Below are 16,062 nucleotides of genomic sequence, written 5' to 3'. Positions count from 1 at the left end.
TTTTAGCATCAGTTTTCTCTCAAACATGATTCATGATATCCCAGCAGAAGGTTTTTCACAGGGTAAACTCACCTTAGAACACACCACAATTCCTGAAATTAGTATGGTACCATCAACAAATGAATTAAAATGTAACTAAAGTTTGTTATCACCCTTTATAGTTTTCCTTTTGGTAACCCTCAAAATCTTCGATTCACTACAATGCATTTCAATGGGGTACTATCATGTATATTGGTCCGAAGATGGCTGCCAGCAATTCCAGGATGAAGTGCTGACAGCCAATCAGATCTCACGATGAGATGTGTCGTTAGGCTCCGCCCAGATAGTGAAACTTTTTCTTTTTCTAATTTCTCATGAACTACTGAACGGATTTACACCATTTAACAAACAGGGATCTTTCTGAACCAAGGGCTACCTTTTCGCCAAATGTGGTGTAATTCCGTTCAGTAGTTCGGGCTGTAGCCGTGTCTAAAGTTTCCTATGGGAATTAACATGGAGAAAACACATTTTGGGACCCCCTTTTTTCTCGGACCCCGCTTGCCGAATCACCCCAAAACTTTTAAGATAGGAGCTGACCGGAGCGCCCCCAAGACTTTTGAAAATTTCGCGAAGATTTGTCAACCGACGCCAAAGTTATTGGGAAAAGAATGTTACGATTTTCCTATGGATAAAACATCCTAAATATAACTACCTACTGGTGACCGCCAGTAGGTTATATATATGTATAAATATATATATCTTGTAAACTCGTCTCTGATTTCCAATCATAGAAAAGATGAAGCGAACGCAAAATTGTAGTGCACTTTTCTTTATTGTATGCTCAGCACCGCCGCCATTACGCGTTTCGTTCCCCGTGGGACCTTGAGCACATGACACGTTACCAGGTACACTCACCTCATTTTAAAGTGACAGTGCTCAAACAAACCTGCTCTTCATCATAGACATGGGAAAAAACATATTGGTGTCGCAATTTGTGTTTAACATAGCAGCTCTTATTGGCTGACAATGTGCAAAATGACGCAAAGTAATAATATAAATATAAATATCACTTAGGCTCTCTGTTTAACCTGGAAATAAATACCTGGTAAAACCGAACCGTAATGATGCCCTCATTAGAAGGGATGCCAATTAAAAGAGATACTCAACTGAAATAGCACATATAAATACATAATTATAAATATATGTACAGTTGTTAAAAAATGCATAAACCATGAAAAAGTATAAATATTGACCTTTTCCCATCATAATCGATGTAGCAGCATTGAAGATCTCAGTATTAAATATCATATTGCCTAATAGTAAACTGTATACAATGTTACAGTACCCTGAGTAAACAACACACAATAAAGCCCAAGTGGGCAATGATCCCTATAAACCAGGTCTTAGAATAAAGTGCTAATGCATAAAGAGTGTCACATTAAAAATCCCTAATGTGCAAAATTGTGCAGACTATATAAAAAAGGTAATCTAAAAACATATCAAAAAGAAGCAACAGCATGAAAGTAGGGGTACATTCTAATTAACAGATGAGGAAATGACATATTACAGATGTGTATAAAAATCCTCGCTGAAATTTAACCCATTCGGTGTTTTTGTATCCATTTCTAAAATGTATTTAGTTTCCACCTTTTCTCACAAGAGCTTCACGATCTTCACCTCTCCTCAACGGTGGAATCGAGTCCACCACAAAGTAACGCAACTCACATGATTTTTTAGCACGCAATTCATCTAAATGGCGGACAACAGGATACGACGTATCCCCATTGTTGATTGCCCTTATGTGCTGGAGTATCCTCTTGTGGACCTGCAGTCTCGTGCTGCCCACATAGCGCAGGCCACAAGGACACTCCAGCATATACACCGCAAACTCCGTCTTGAAGGTAAGTTTTTTGTCAATCTTAATTGGCCTGCTCCTAAACGGTGTGGTGTACTCAGTCTTGCTCACTCCATGTTTGCATGCTTTACAGACTGTACATTTGATAAATCCTTTACTGACCGTCAACCGAATGGTATTATGAAACACTTCAGGACTACTTGTGACCAATGAGTTGCTCATCGAGCGGGCTTTTCTGAATGTTGAATTGGGGGATCTTGTTAGTTGGTCCCCCAGCACAGGATCATTTCTTACTAGTGCCCAGTTTTTATTGACAATTTTTCTGATAGTTTGATGTTGATTACTATACGTCAGAATAAGTCTTGAGGGCTGTACTGCCTTGAGTAAGTTATCTTTAGGTGTTATATATATATATATATTACCCACTGGCGGTGGCCAGTAGGTAGTTATAGTTAGGACCAAGTTTCCATAGGAAGAACATTTTTTGTTTTGCTTATAACTTTGGCGTCGTGTGATGAATCTTCATGTAACTTTCCAAACTAATTCTTTGTTCATATCAGCTCCTATGTTGAAAGTTTGGGGGTGATTCGTCAAGGGAGGGCCGAAAAAAAAAGGGGGGTCCCAAAAACATGTTTCTCCTTGCAATTTACATAGGAAACTTTAGACAGGGCTACAGGTCGAATGGGTGAACGGAATTACCCCAAATTTGGCAGGAAGAAGGGTCTTGGTTTAGAAAGCATGCTTTTGTTTATTTGGTGTAAATCCATTCAGTAGTTTTGGAGAAATAGCGAAATTTACAGATATCGATATTTGGGAATTCTGCCATCTGATTGGCTGAGGCGTTACGAGCACGAGCTTGCTGCTTATTGGCTGCGAGCGGTGCGAGCAGTTGCAACTAGGAAGTGTTGGAAGCCATTTTGTGATTCTATTGAAGCGAGTAAGGGGAAAAAAGGGTGAAAAAAGTAGGAAAGAGGAGGGTAGGAGCACTGTAAGCTCTGTGGGGTATTTAGGTGTGCTATACAGGGGTGCGAAGCAAACTACTCATCCCTACCATTCTGAAAGTGCTGGGCTACGGAAATTGAGTGAGGTATTGCCTAGAGTCTGATGCTGCTACGGTGAGCTGCTGAGGGACTCGGGGATTAAAGTGTGAGCCCAAACTGTGTGCCTTATGCTGTGAAGTCATGTGCCCTCTCCGTTGCACCACACCTGTGGAAGTAGTGTCACCATGTGTTTATACCTACTAGGATGAACTACTGACCCCTATTGGTCTAAAGGTTCTGGGGTACAGAAAATATGTGAGGGATTGTCTAGAGTCTCATGCTGCTAAGCTGAGCTGCTACTGGACTCGGGATGAAAGCGTGAGTCCAAACTGTGTGTCATATGCTGTGAAGTCATGTGCTCTGGCCGCTGTGCCACATCTGTCCAAGGAGTGTCAGCATGTAGTTATACCTACTCGGAGGAACTTTTGTTTCGAACATTGTAACTTGTGTATGGTGCTTAGGGGGTGTTATACAGGGAGTGCGAATGTAAATCCGCGTGTATCAAATCAATTCGGTATTTGTAATGTGCAAACTACTCACTCGTACGGGTCTGATGGCGCTGGGGGCGTAAGCTGAGCTGCTGCCGGACTCTGGGATAAAGCCGCTGACCCCTACCGGTCTGAAAGTGCGGGGTAAGTAAATTAAGTGAGGTATTGCGTGTAGTGTCATGCTGCTAAATTGAGCTGCTGCTGGACTCAGGGATGAAGCTGTGAGCCCAAACTGTGTGTCCTATGCTGTGAAGTCATGTGCTCTGGACGTAGTGCCACACCTGTCCAAGTAGTGTCAGCAATATTTTATACGTGGTAGGAGGAAGTTTTGGAACACAGTAACTTGTATATGGTGCTTAGGTGGTGTTATATAGGGAGGGCGAATACCGTGTTTGTAAAGTGCAAACTACTCACCCCATTTTGAAGGTATGGCTGGGAAGTATGGATAGATGTCTGTAACTCATATGTTTAAAGGTGGGGAACAACCTTTTTTTCTCATTCAAAACGATAACTGATTGGGAGATGAAAACCATTGTTTTTTAAAAGTAGGGTACACATTCGTTTTGTGGAAAAGCATCTTTGTGATTGGTTAAGAAAAAGCAGTTTAAACGTGGAGTACATATCATAGGATAAAATTTGCTCAACTCAACCAAACCTGCTACTTTCATTTGGAAGGCACTGTTTCGAACTTAAAACAATCGTGAACTTTTAACCTGCACGTGCCGTTAAATGGTCGAGAAAATGTTGCAAAAAAATATCGTTAGGTTTAAAAAAATTGATGAACTTTTAACCTGCACGTATTGTAGAATGTTCTAGAAAGTGTGTTGATAGAATTCGTTGCACTTCTGACTGCTATGTGTCCTTGAATATTAAAAAAACTGTTTATATGGACAATTCTAAAATAACCAATAGAGAGTAGTTTTGCAATCTAAAAGAATGAAGGAACTATTCTAATTTGTTCTTTACATGTATTTATGTGTGGAGTAACAAAATTACAGACACAACAGCACCAGGAAGAGGAACATGCAGGGAGTGGGGGGACGAGGGGAGATGGGCACAATGGCACACATGCACAATTAAGTACAGCACAACTACAGACAAACCATGGCCAAAATGAAACACACCAACAAGGAGCACAAGTCACACAACCCGCCAACATCACACCACTGAACAAGCTCAGAAGAGCAAACCGCACTGCCTGAAAGGGAGAAGGGTGAACAAAATCTCACATGAAGGGACGTCTCTCACACAATGCAGCACACACACATAGGAAGCAGAGCACACCAACAACCAACACAATGTTGTCCAAACACAAACATTTGCACAATCGAACACAGGACACAAATGCACTCGCCTGCAGCGGATAAACATCCAAAAGCGTCAGTACAAAACAGGCACATGAGAACGCATAAGTACAAATCCACAGTCCAGATGGGATAGCAATTCACGTATGGCAGGCAGCCAGAGAGTCCGTGACACATACATTGGCATACAAGTGAAGACACAACACATTTGGAAATGTGGAAACTTTATAAAAAAAAGTGCGTGTCAGTACTGCCAAGAGTAGTGGCACGATATGCAGACAAATGCAGCAGCATGCCTGAATAAGGAACGTAGGAAAATGTCCATGTTCACCTCGGGGTAGTCCATCACCAACACACATCAGTGTCAGGCCGCGTTGGTTGTCCGCCCCTCTACATGAGTCGACGCCAATGCAGCCAGGTCCACTGTCGTCCTGGGACATGTGACCAGATGCAAAATGTGTAAGGATGCAGCGGGACACGTGCAATGTGGCACATCGAGTCGTGGTTGCATGTACCTTGTCACTCGTCCATGAATGCGAGTGCAGCTGCATAAGCCACTATCTCTAATGAGTGATGGTTGGCCACAATATTTAACATGTTGTCGACGTAATCCATCAGCTGACTGGGACAGATGTGCTGACTCCAACCACTGTACCCAATGTGCACCAAAGCAGAATCGGGAAGTGGGTCAATTTTCTCACTGCATACTACGACACGTGCAATCTCCCAGGCCCAGTTCCCAACATGCATGCCAAACATCCATGCATGCCATAAACGGGCATCACCATGACACTCCTGGTCGTGGGCCAACAGGGGCGCACACACCCGTCGTAATCCATGTCAGCTACCCACACGTTGGAGAGGCACTCGTCCATGCACCTCTCGGATAGGCACCTGCGACATTGCAATACAGGTTGAACGCTGGTGAAGTCCGTAATGCGGAAGCTCAGCCGGTAAGTGATCTGCAGCACTGTCAAACGCAGTGCACCCAGGACATGCAGCAGACGTGCAAGGTATAGGTGGACGTGAATGGAGTCAACCATGTGTTTGGGATGCCCTGCTATGCGTCAGTGGCTCTGCTTGTAGCTGCACTGGCTTGCCATGTGCCAGTCTTGTGGATGAAATGGCACAGCTTGGTGCAATGAGCCGGGTCTGTGTGCAGTCTGTGCAGGGCAGGGGTTGTTGTGGGAGTACATGTGATGGCCATTTCACGCACGCTAGCTACGACGAAGGACTTTTGAGTGTCGTTCTCAAATCGGGCAGAGCGTAGTGTGGGAGACGGATGCAAAAATGATCGTATCTGTCGGGGGGGCTGGCCACTTGCAAGTTCCTTCTCGGAGCAGCAGATGTGTTAGCGCAAGATAGCTCAGACAAAGAACTTTTCATCTTTACAGTAACTTATCCAGCTGCATTCATACAGGATGTGTACAAAGGCCGGTTCTGGGTGTTGTGGGATGTCTGCGACCCTGGTCATCATGGATGAGATGCCCAGCACGTGGCACATGGGTGGGTTACGTTGCCAAACAGCTGCTCCTCCCTCCCACGAGCCCCCACACTTTTGTGCGCTGCGCTGTTGTATCCCGTGCACTCCTATGGCACACCATTGTAATGTCGATTCGCGCATGTCCTGCGGCATTCCAATCACACGTGACACTGCAGTTTGGAGGTGGTGCATGCCACTTTACAACATCGACTGCTGCAGCCCTTGTGGCGGCCACACCAGAACACAGAGACACACTTACCGCACTTCTTGCACACAGACATGTGTGAGACACCCCGTTCCCTTTGCCACTTGTGCATGCAGGAGGATGCGTGCGTAGCTACATCTCCAGGCTCACTGCCAACGCTGAGGTGACATGGTAACGTCCGCTGAAAACAGCACACTGTGATGTTGCACGGCCCGTGCCTATCATGCTAACACAATGACCACACGGAAATACTTGCTCAGATGCGGGTTCACGGGGTGTTGGCGGTCCTGGGGTTGTTGCGATGAGTGTTATGGCCCTCATGGGTATCCGTGTATCATGCTCATTGACTCTATGGCACATGAGGGTGTTCAGGTGTGGCTCTTGGCTGTGTTCCCTTTCAGGCTGCAGGTAGTCATCCTGCTTAACACCAGCAGAAGGCAGGTGTAAAATCTCTGGTGCCAACGCCGCTTATCGCCGGAATTTGTTTCGCATCGCAGTTTTTGCCTTTCGTTGTGAAAGTTGTGATGTGGTTTTTTCTTGTACAGAAAAATAAATTATCTGGGCAGTGTATCCCGTCAAGATCCAGCACCTGACCCACTATTCCCAATCAATATAAATACAATGAGATTTCTTCATTGATTGTGTGTGTACACTGTAATGCACCCACTACCTCAGTGAAATTCAATACAGGATTTTAGTATTTAGAATAAATCGCAAAGGTGCACCTCGTGTGTTTTTGCACAGGAACGCCTACTCTACATCTCATTATCAGCACTTTAATGCAACTACAGTTGAGATAAATCTAACACACTATTCAGAAGCTAGTGCAAACTGGAGACATCAACAGTATTCCCGCGATAACTGCCCCAAAATTTAACACCATGGTGGACACCACCAAATAACAGTAATAAGAACGAGAAAGAGTCACACAGCACTCAAGTAACAACCAAAAACGTTATCAAATTTTTTTCAAACTTTATTTTTTCGTAAACTGATATATAAAGGATAAACTAAATTTAAGAAAATGAATACAAAACAACAAGGTGGAAGACTCCTGTCGGGACCATGAATGCCGACGACACAGCGTTGAAAATAAAGCACAAAATAAGGATGTGTGTTATGGGCATATCAAAGGAGTGAGACACAGAGAAGGAAAAAAAAAGCCAGAGAGAAAAAGAGAGAGAAGGAAAGAAAGGGAGATAGAGAAAGAGAAGGAAAAGAAGGAAGAGCGTGAGAGAGAGAGAGTGAAGAGAGGGAAGTAAGAGAGAGAGAGAGAGAGAGAGATACTGCCGCCCCTGCGCATCCATGACCAAATAATTACCTGCTGCCCCCGGAGTGTGTACCAGTGGGCACTACACATGCTCGTCAAAGCTCCGCTGCCCAGCAAATCTCAGATTTCGCTAATTCATGAGTCATGAATGGCGGAGACCACATCAGCTTCACTGCGGCCCGGCAGATCTCACACATGTCGCTGAGTCCTGAGTCATCAATGGCGGAGACCTCATCAGCTGTTGGTGCCGCTAACCCTGTGCAACGCAAGCCAGTGCCACGTGGTGGTAGGCCGCTGACAGCCATACAACTTAGGGTGCGACTAACCCTGTGCAACTCAAGTCCGCGCCACGTGGTGGTAGGCCCCTGATGGTCACATCAGCTTTGGTTGGCACTAACCCTGTGCAAATCAAGTCCGCGCCACGTGGTAGTAGGCCCCTGACCGCCATACAGCTCAGGGTGAGACTAACCCTCTGCGCAACTTTTCATGGACTCTTTATGATTGAGACCCGTGGAGCGTCCGCCATCCAGTCACCACCGACGATAAAGGATGTGACTTTGTCAATGCATTATATTTGCATGGTCAGATGGCCTGTGACACATGTGCCGGATGGGTGTGGTGTGTGTGCAAACCTGCCCTCAGGGAGAGGCTGTGATATGTTGACAACTAGACCACTGACCTGCACAAAAACAGGGAGTACGCCTGCGACAGGTAGCTATGTGGGGGTGTGAAAACATGTTTTCTCAATGGATTTTCCATAGGAAACTTTAGACAAGGCTACAGGTCAAACTGTTGAATGGAATTACGCCAAATTTGGTAGGGAGAATGGTCATGGTCCAGAAAGCGCGCTTTCTTGCACTGAAAATATAAAAGAAATGTCTCGGGGGAAATTTAATATACCGGAGTTCTGTCTGTGCAAGATAACCCTTTCACGCCCCCTCTTCCCAACATCACCACTTCATAGCTATAGCGTTAGAAGTTAGTCCGTCGGCTCGCAGCTCTCTACCTTTGCGAGCTAGTACGCTGCTGTGCCTTTACCTCTTCGAGCTACTACGCTGCTGTTCCTTTGGGACCGGACAACTCATAGTACTGCGTCTGTGAGTCCACTGGACGGGCCGCAGTTGTCCCTCTGCGAACCTGGGTGCGAACTGTTCATAAGTCACACGACATAAGCATTGAAAAGCCATTTTGTGATTCAGTCCGTCAGCTGACATCTGTCCGAGGCATTTCTGAAAACATACCAGAGTTCTTTCTGTGAGATACCCCTTTCAACCTGCCTCTACCCACATCAGCAGGTAACGCACCCTCTTCCCACATTACCAACATACCCTCAACAACCTTCTTGGGCCCAGAATTGTCCCTGTGCGGTTGGACAAAGAAGAATCTTAGTCATGTATAGATTTACACATAAACCATTTTATTTAAACAAAACAACAACAAATAAAACTGAAGGGAATCTGGTGCTGTGGTTGCTGCCACAAAGTAGGGGTTACTGTCATTCAGGACTCAGGACACCGTTCCACATGTGGGATCGGCTTGTATTGAACAGGGTTAGTGGCACCACATGTTGCGCCTTGTGTTGTACAGGGTTAGTGGCACCACGTGTCGCCGGCCTTGCATATGGAAATATGCCTGACTGATCAAAGGTAGTCTGGTGCTGTGGTCGCTGCCACGAAGTTGGGGTCACTGCCATTCAGGACTCAGGACACAGTTCCACATGTGGGATCGGCATGTGTTGGACAGGGTTAGTGGCACCACGTGTCGCGGCTTGTGTTGAAAAGGGTTTGTGGCACCACGTGTCAAAAATTTGAATTACGAGCTCTGTTGCCCGCAGTGTAGACTGTTATTGAGTGTTTGTTTGCACTTGAAGATGAATTTGTTGATCGTACTAAAGATATAACTGATATAAAATAAGTTCTTGAAGCAAGGATACTAAAAGGATATTATGTAGGTTTTAGACCTGTGATAGTTACTTGCCTAGTGGACTCTGTAATTAATGAATCAAGATTTATTTTAAAGTATGCCTAACTGATCAAAGGGAGTATGCTGCTGTGGTCACTGCCATTTAGGACTCAGGACACAGTTCCACATGTGGGATCGGCTTGTATTGAACAGGGTTAGTGGCACCACTTGTCGCGCCTTGTGTTGTACAGTGTTAGTGGCGCCACGTGCAGCCAGCCTTGCATATGGAAATATGCCTAACTGATCAAAGGGAGTCTGGTGCTGTGGTCGCTGCCACGGACTTGGGGTCACTGCCATTCAGGACTCAGGACACAGTTCTACATGTGGGATTGTTCGGCTTGTGTTGAACAGAATTAGTGGCACCACGTGTCGCCGGCTTGTGTTGAACAGGGTTAGTGGCACCATGTGTTTCGGCTTGCATTGAATTCTGCCTCAATAAGTCCGATGACTTGTGGTGCAGTGAGTTAGTGGCACCTGAAGCACTCAGCGTGTGTGTACCCTGCGATGATGCGTGGTCCGGGCGGGCCTCACTGGTAGCAATTTTTTTACATGCTTTGAAAGAATCTTCATAGCAGTCAAAATCTCCAATTAATTCCATTTTAGTCCTCCAAAGTTTGAAGAGTTGCAGAAGAGCTAAATAGAAAAACTCTCTCTTATCTGGAGTATCACATCTTAATTTCCTGTGATTAATCGAATTTCCTTTGGCATTCTTTAAGAAACATCCATCAGATCCAATTACAGCATATTTCCCTTCATTTATTTTTTCTGTAACATTTTTTCTAAAACTATAATGTTGCAGTATTTCATATAGATATATGTTTTCCAGGTATGGACTTCTATTTGGATAGTATGCGAGGAACAGTAAATGAGTTATCTGTATCATATTTGCATTCCACATCTTAAAAATTACTGGATTGTAATCATTAATGTACTACGATTCTTCTGTTCTTTTTATATTATAAGTATTTTTGAGTGGTTTTCGAGTGATAGTATGCCTCACTGCTGACATAAAACTGTTCACTCTTCCTTTCAATGACTTATGGTGCACTGAGTTAATAGTACCTTTTGCGCTCAGCGTGTACGTACCCTGTGATGATGCGTGGTCCGGGAGGGCCGCACTCGGATCAATGTCTTTTTCTATTAAAATCTGCCTCAATAAGGCCATGTGGCGATGACTTATGGTGCAGTGAGTTAGTAGTACCTTTGGCGCTCAGCGTGTACGTACCCTGCGATGATGCATGGTCCGAGGGGGCCGCACTCAGAGCAATGTCTTTTGTCTATTGAATTCTGCTTTAGTGAGGCCAAGTGTCGATGACTTGTGGTGCACTGAGTTAGTTGTACCTTTGGCGCTCAGTGTGTGTGCACCCTGCCATGATGCTTGGTCCGAGAGGGCCTCACTGGGAGCAATGTATCTTGCGTACTGGACTGCTGTGGTAAATTTTAATTACCTAGACTTAATTTATGCGGTAAAGTTCAATAAGAATAACTCAGTAAAAATAAGAGGCAGAATCCGTGGTATTTGAGGGTTTAAAAGGGGATTTATTCCTTACAAAGGAATTGGTTCGAACCAGGCAATCGGATTCCGTCACCACGAAGGTTCGGGAAGGGATCGAGCAATACTTTATTGACAGGTTGTCATATATATAGTCAATGCATTACAGTAAAGGCAAATGCAGGAGGCGTAACAGCTGAGAAGAGAGATAAGAATACACATACGTAATGAAAAAAGGCGTTACAATAGGCGTGCTTAAGGGCGTGTACTAGAAACGTCATTCTGAGGATGTCACAGGTGGGTGGATCCATAAGAGAATCCTGCAAAGTCAGCAGAAATACATGGCAGAGGTGCGCGCACGGCAGCATGACGTGTGATTGACGTGTAACTGGAGGGTGAAGGGGACTTGACATTTAGCCCTACATGAGGAGACAGAAGTCTGGGATGTCAGAACAACCTAATCCCAAATCGTATCTAATATCTTGTGTTTAAGGAACTGTATTATCTGGAAGGAAAGGTCTCTCAGGCAGAGGCTATCCTATACTGACTTCTAGTGCGTGTATAAGTGTCTACGTGTCTACATGAGATGCGAGGGGGCATGGGCCTACCATGGTAACAGGAGCTATGAATTACTTGCACGGAGACAGTAAGGCCGGGCCCTTTGCTCTGCAGCTGAAGGATGTTTACCTAAACTACTAGACAGGAATGCATTTTCTCGAGGAGCGGAGCAGATAACTTGAAGGCTGAATACAGTCTTGGCAGGCAACAGGCCGGGCCAGGCACCGTTAGCCGCGCAGGAAGTAAGACAAAGGTCATGGATACAGATGCAGGTCCAGGCTGGAGCATTCAGAGGCAGAAAGCAGGAAAAGCTCGATGGCAGAATTCAGGCCTAACTTGCCATAGCTGAAAAACGTGAAAGGTGCACCATATAAAGACGGTGGCAAGGCATACTTAGGAACGGAATATTCGACCCATTCAGGGTGGATCTGAAAGAGGACATGTTAACGTTGGACGCATATGTATTTGCGTCTTCATAGCTGGAAGTGGAGGGAACATACATGTACTTGTAGCATGTACATGGAGCCGTTGGGGTCTAAGATAGGGGACACAATTGATCATAAAAATTCATATTTCCTCATTCCCTCCTTGTCCCCTACGGACCCTTCATGAGATATCGATCCTCAGGAATCCATCAATCTGTTCATGTAACATCATTTGTTGTTCTTTCTTCTTCCGGGATTTTGAATGAGAACTTGAGTGTGGAATACATGATGTGGCGCACAGGCCGCAAATCGCTGGTCCACATTGTAGACACAGGCAGCAACTGAATACTATGAGAAGGGCAATACCTAGGAAGGATAGGACTTTCCATCCCCAGGCTGACAACACGCTCCAGAACCAACCGGACCACGTCCAGGTGCCTGGATTCTGGTGTATCTGACTTGCAATCTTATGAAGACGAGTTATGGCTTTATATACTGATGGCGCGTTTTCTGGAATGAAAACACAGCAGCTTGATCCGATGACTCTACAGGCTCCGCCCCTATCGGCCAGGATGACGTCAAGGACAAGACGATTTTGGAGAACAACAATCCGCATCGCAGGCTGCTCCTCTGTTAAGTTGCCTAGGGCAGAGGTAGTTTCATTCACTACTGCTTCAAGGGTTCTGGTTAATCTGCGTATCAGTTTACTATTAGAGACAACACCTATGTAGGGGAAGAGACCTTTATTGAAGTCTGTATATTGTTCCCATGCCGTTTCAGTGTAGTCGACAATCGGGAGATCTCTCTGGGGTCTATTGTGTACTAGATGGGTGTTTCTATGATAATCAGGAGGGGCCAGGAAAACAGGTGGCAGAAGGAATGCAATGTAACAGGTACCATCCCAATCTAGAGGTAAACGTATATATGCGGTATGACCACAAATGAAGTAGGAATGACGGGAAGCTCTAAATGTAGACTTGCCTTGATCACTGAATTCGATCACAGTAGTACATTTACTATGACCCAAGTGTACTGTACCATTCTTTCTTACACATAATTCACCTTTGACTGGTAATACGGACATAGCAGGCAAGACTGGTGCGGCTTCGGATTCAACATTCAGAATCATGAGGTTAAGTGTAAAGTTACCTAATCCATATACTTCATTTTCTAGATCAGTTCCTGTCCTTTTGGGAAGTCCCTCCTTGTTAGGGTAGCAGGCTTTAAGCAAAACTAAGTTCAGGTTTCCCCATACCCAGTTGCTCTGGTAAACTACGGTATTTGAATCTAAAGAATTAATCAAACTAAACCATGCACCACAGGAACCATTGTGTGTGAATGGATATGGAAAGAGGGGCAGAACTCCCTTGTATTTCTGGTAGGGAGGGAGTCGGCCACATATCCAACAATTTGTAGCGTTGTTGGCCTGATGGGAGTGATGTAACATACTAATGAATGTGTTATTGCGCAGCGCAAGTCTGTAGGGCAACTCATGTGGAGGTAATTCGCTAAAAGAGTGTTCGGCAGTAACATCGGAAGCAGAATGTGCACGCTTGAAAATAGGGTAGTATATGTGCAACAGTATACTTGCAACAATAATCAGAAGATTTAGAAAAAACATAATCAATAATGTCACTATACAGTGACTACGAAGTAATTTACAATATGCACGTTTCTTGAGCTGTTTCTGTCTATCTTTCTCTCTGTTTCGGTCTAGAGAATACATGTCAGAGACTAATTTAACCGATTCACCTAGGAGAGGACTTAAACAATCAAATTGTCTGACTTGCTAGACCTTAGTTTCAGTTTATATTCCTGGGAAGCAGTTTTCTCGACCAGGGGGAGTTTTGAATCAGTCTGTGGAGGAGGGTAGGGCTGAGAGTTCAAATCAGAAGGCAGTCCATGAAATTTCTTGATATGGCTCGAATGTAGCCAACCCTTGCGACCCTCAATCTTCACTGCTGTCCTCGTGGTCAGGAGTACTAATTTCGGCGTTTGCCAGCGAGGCTCCAGCAGGCTCCTCCTGTCGAAATTTCTTATGAAAACGAAATCTCCGGGAACCACTTCATGGGGCTTCACCTCGGTGTTGTCGGGAAAGGCTGCAGCTACCTGTGAACGGCAAGATTGTAGTGCAGACATCAAGGAAGCAAGGTAATCTGTCAGCATATTACAATCAACATCAGTGATTTTACGAGGTATAGGCGTCCCCCACATATTTGGTGGCCTACCGAAGACCATCTCGTACGGGGATAGCCCTGTTCGAGAATGTGCTATCATTCTCATGTAAAAGAGCGCAACTGGTAAAGCTACTATCCAGTCGACGCCTTTCTCTCTACAGATTTTAGAAAGTCGTATTTTCAGAGTCTGATTATGACGCTCCACGAGACCTGCTGCCTCGGGATGCCGGACACAGTGGAATTTCCATTGATAGCCTAACAGGAGTGAAATGTGTTTCATTAGCTCGGATGAGAATGGTTGACCATTATCTGAGTACACGATACGGGGCAAACCATACCGTGGGAAGAATTCACGAACCAGCTGCTTGGCAGTGGTCGGGGCTGTGTAATCTGAGACTGGATATGCTTCTGTCCAACGGGAAAGTGCGCATACAACTACGAGGACATATTTGAATCCTCGACAACGTTCCATCTGGATATAATCCATCTGGAGGACTTCAAAAGGGTGATCGGGAGGTTGAAATCCACCTTGCTCTACAGGAACGCCTTTACCTGGGTTGAACTGACAACAAATCATGCAAGTACGCACTTTCTGTTTGGCTGCAGCTCGTAAGTGTTTATTAAACCAAATGTTTCGAATACTGTCTAACATAGCTTTCTCTCCTAGATGTGCTGGACTATGTATTGTGTTAATGATAACTTGAACCATGGAGTCGGGGAGAAACCATGTAGATTTTCCCTTCGTCATCCATCCCTGATCTGTTTGGATCCCTCCTAGTTCAGTCCATTTCTTGATTTCCTCTGGTGTAGCATGTGTCTGTATGTCAATTACATCAAGGGCGGGATCCCTAACTGTCATGCAGTGTGTCGATGTTGGAACTATTGTCTTTGTCAAGTCAATTGCATGAGTCCGATTCTGTGCTGTTTGCTTTGCTGTTCGGTCTGCCAGGTCGTTACCCTGGGAAATGATATCGGTGACTTTTGTATGTGCCTTGCACTTCATGATAGATATCGCAGTAGGTAGATGTATTGCATATAACAGAGCTTGAATAAGGGGACCGTGTTGAATGTTGGCACCGTGAGAAGTTAAATGACCTCTCTCTCGCCAGAGGACTCCGAAGTCGTGTACAACTCCGAATGCATAACGTGAATCTGTGTATATGTTGACTCTTTTATTTTTGGCTTGAATACAGGCTTGTGTCAGAGCGATGAGCTCTGCTGCTTGAGCTGACAATGTGTCAATACAATTCGTTTCAATAACTTCGGTGTCTGTCGTGACTGCGTAAGCGGCCACTAACTCTCCTGTACTTGTTCTCATGCATGAACCATCCACATAAAGTGTCAGGTCTGGATCTGGTAATGGAATGTCTGTCAAGTCTTGTCTGGGTTTCGTCGTAATAGTAATGACTTCAATACAATCATGTGCCAATGGGTCTGTTCCACTTAATGGCAAAAGTGTGGCAGGATTTAATGTACTACAGCGTCTGATTTCTATGTGTGGCTGGAACAATGTTAATTCATAACCTGTCAGTCGTGCTATAGTCAAGTGCTGAGTCTGAGTTCGGTTTAAAAGAACTTCCACGGAGTGTGGAACTTGCACTATCAATTGATGTCCTAATACTATGGAATCGCTTTGTCTGATCGCTAAAGCTGTCGCTGCGACTGATTTCAGGCACGTAGGCAGAGCCTGGGCTACTGGATCTAATGTGCTAGAAAAATAAGCACACGGCTTGTGTGAACCTGCTTGTTCCTGAGTGAGTACTGACAAGGCAGTACCTTCGCGTTCTGTGACAAAAAGTGTAAAAGGCTTACTGTAACATGGTG

At 44.9% G+C, this 16,062-nt stretch overlaps 1 protein-coding gene across 1 annotated transcript in view; it reads left to right on the top strand.

Moving 5' to 3' along the window:
* Positions 1-16,062, top strand: part of LOC146869485 (E3 ubiquitin-protein ligase TRIM39-like) — a 326,876-nt gene that overhangs the window by 73,897 nt on the left and 236,917 nt on the right. The gene's annotated exons all lie outside the window — the stretch shown is intronic.

Source organism: Triturus cristatus, chromosome 1_1, assembly GCF_964204655.1.
Source record: "Triturus cristatus chromosome 1_1, aTriCri1.1, whole genome shotgun sequence".
In the NCBI taxonomy this organism is placed as follows: Eukaryota; Metazoa; Chordata; class Amphibia; order Caudata; family Salamandridae; genus Triturus; species Triturus cristatus.
This window is presented reverse-complemented; position numbering and strand designations above follow the sequence as displayed.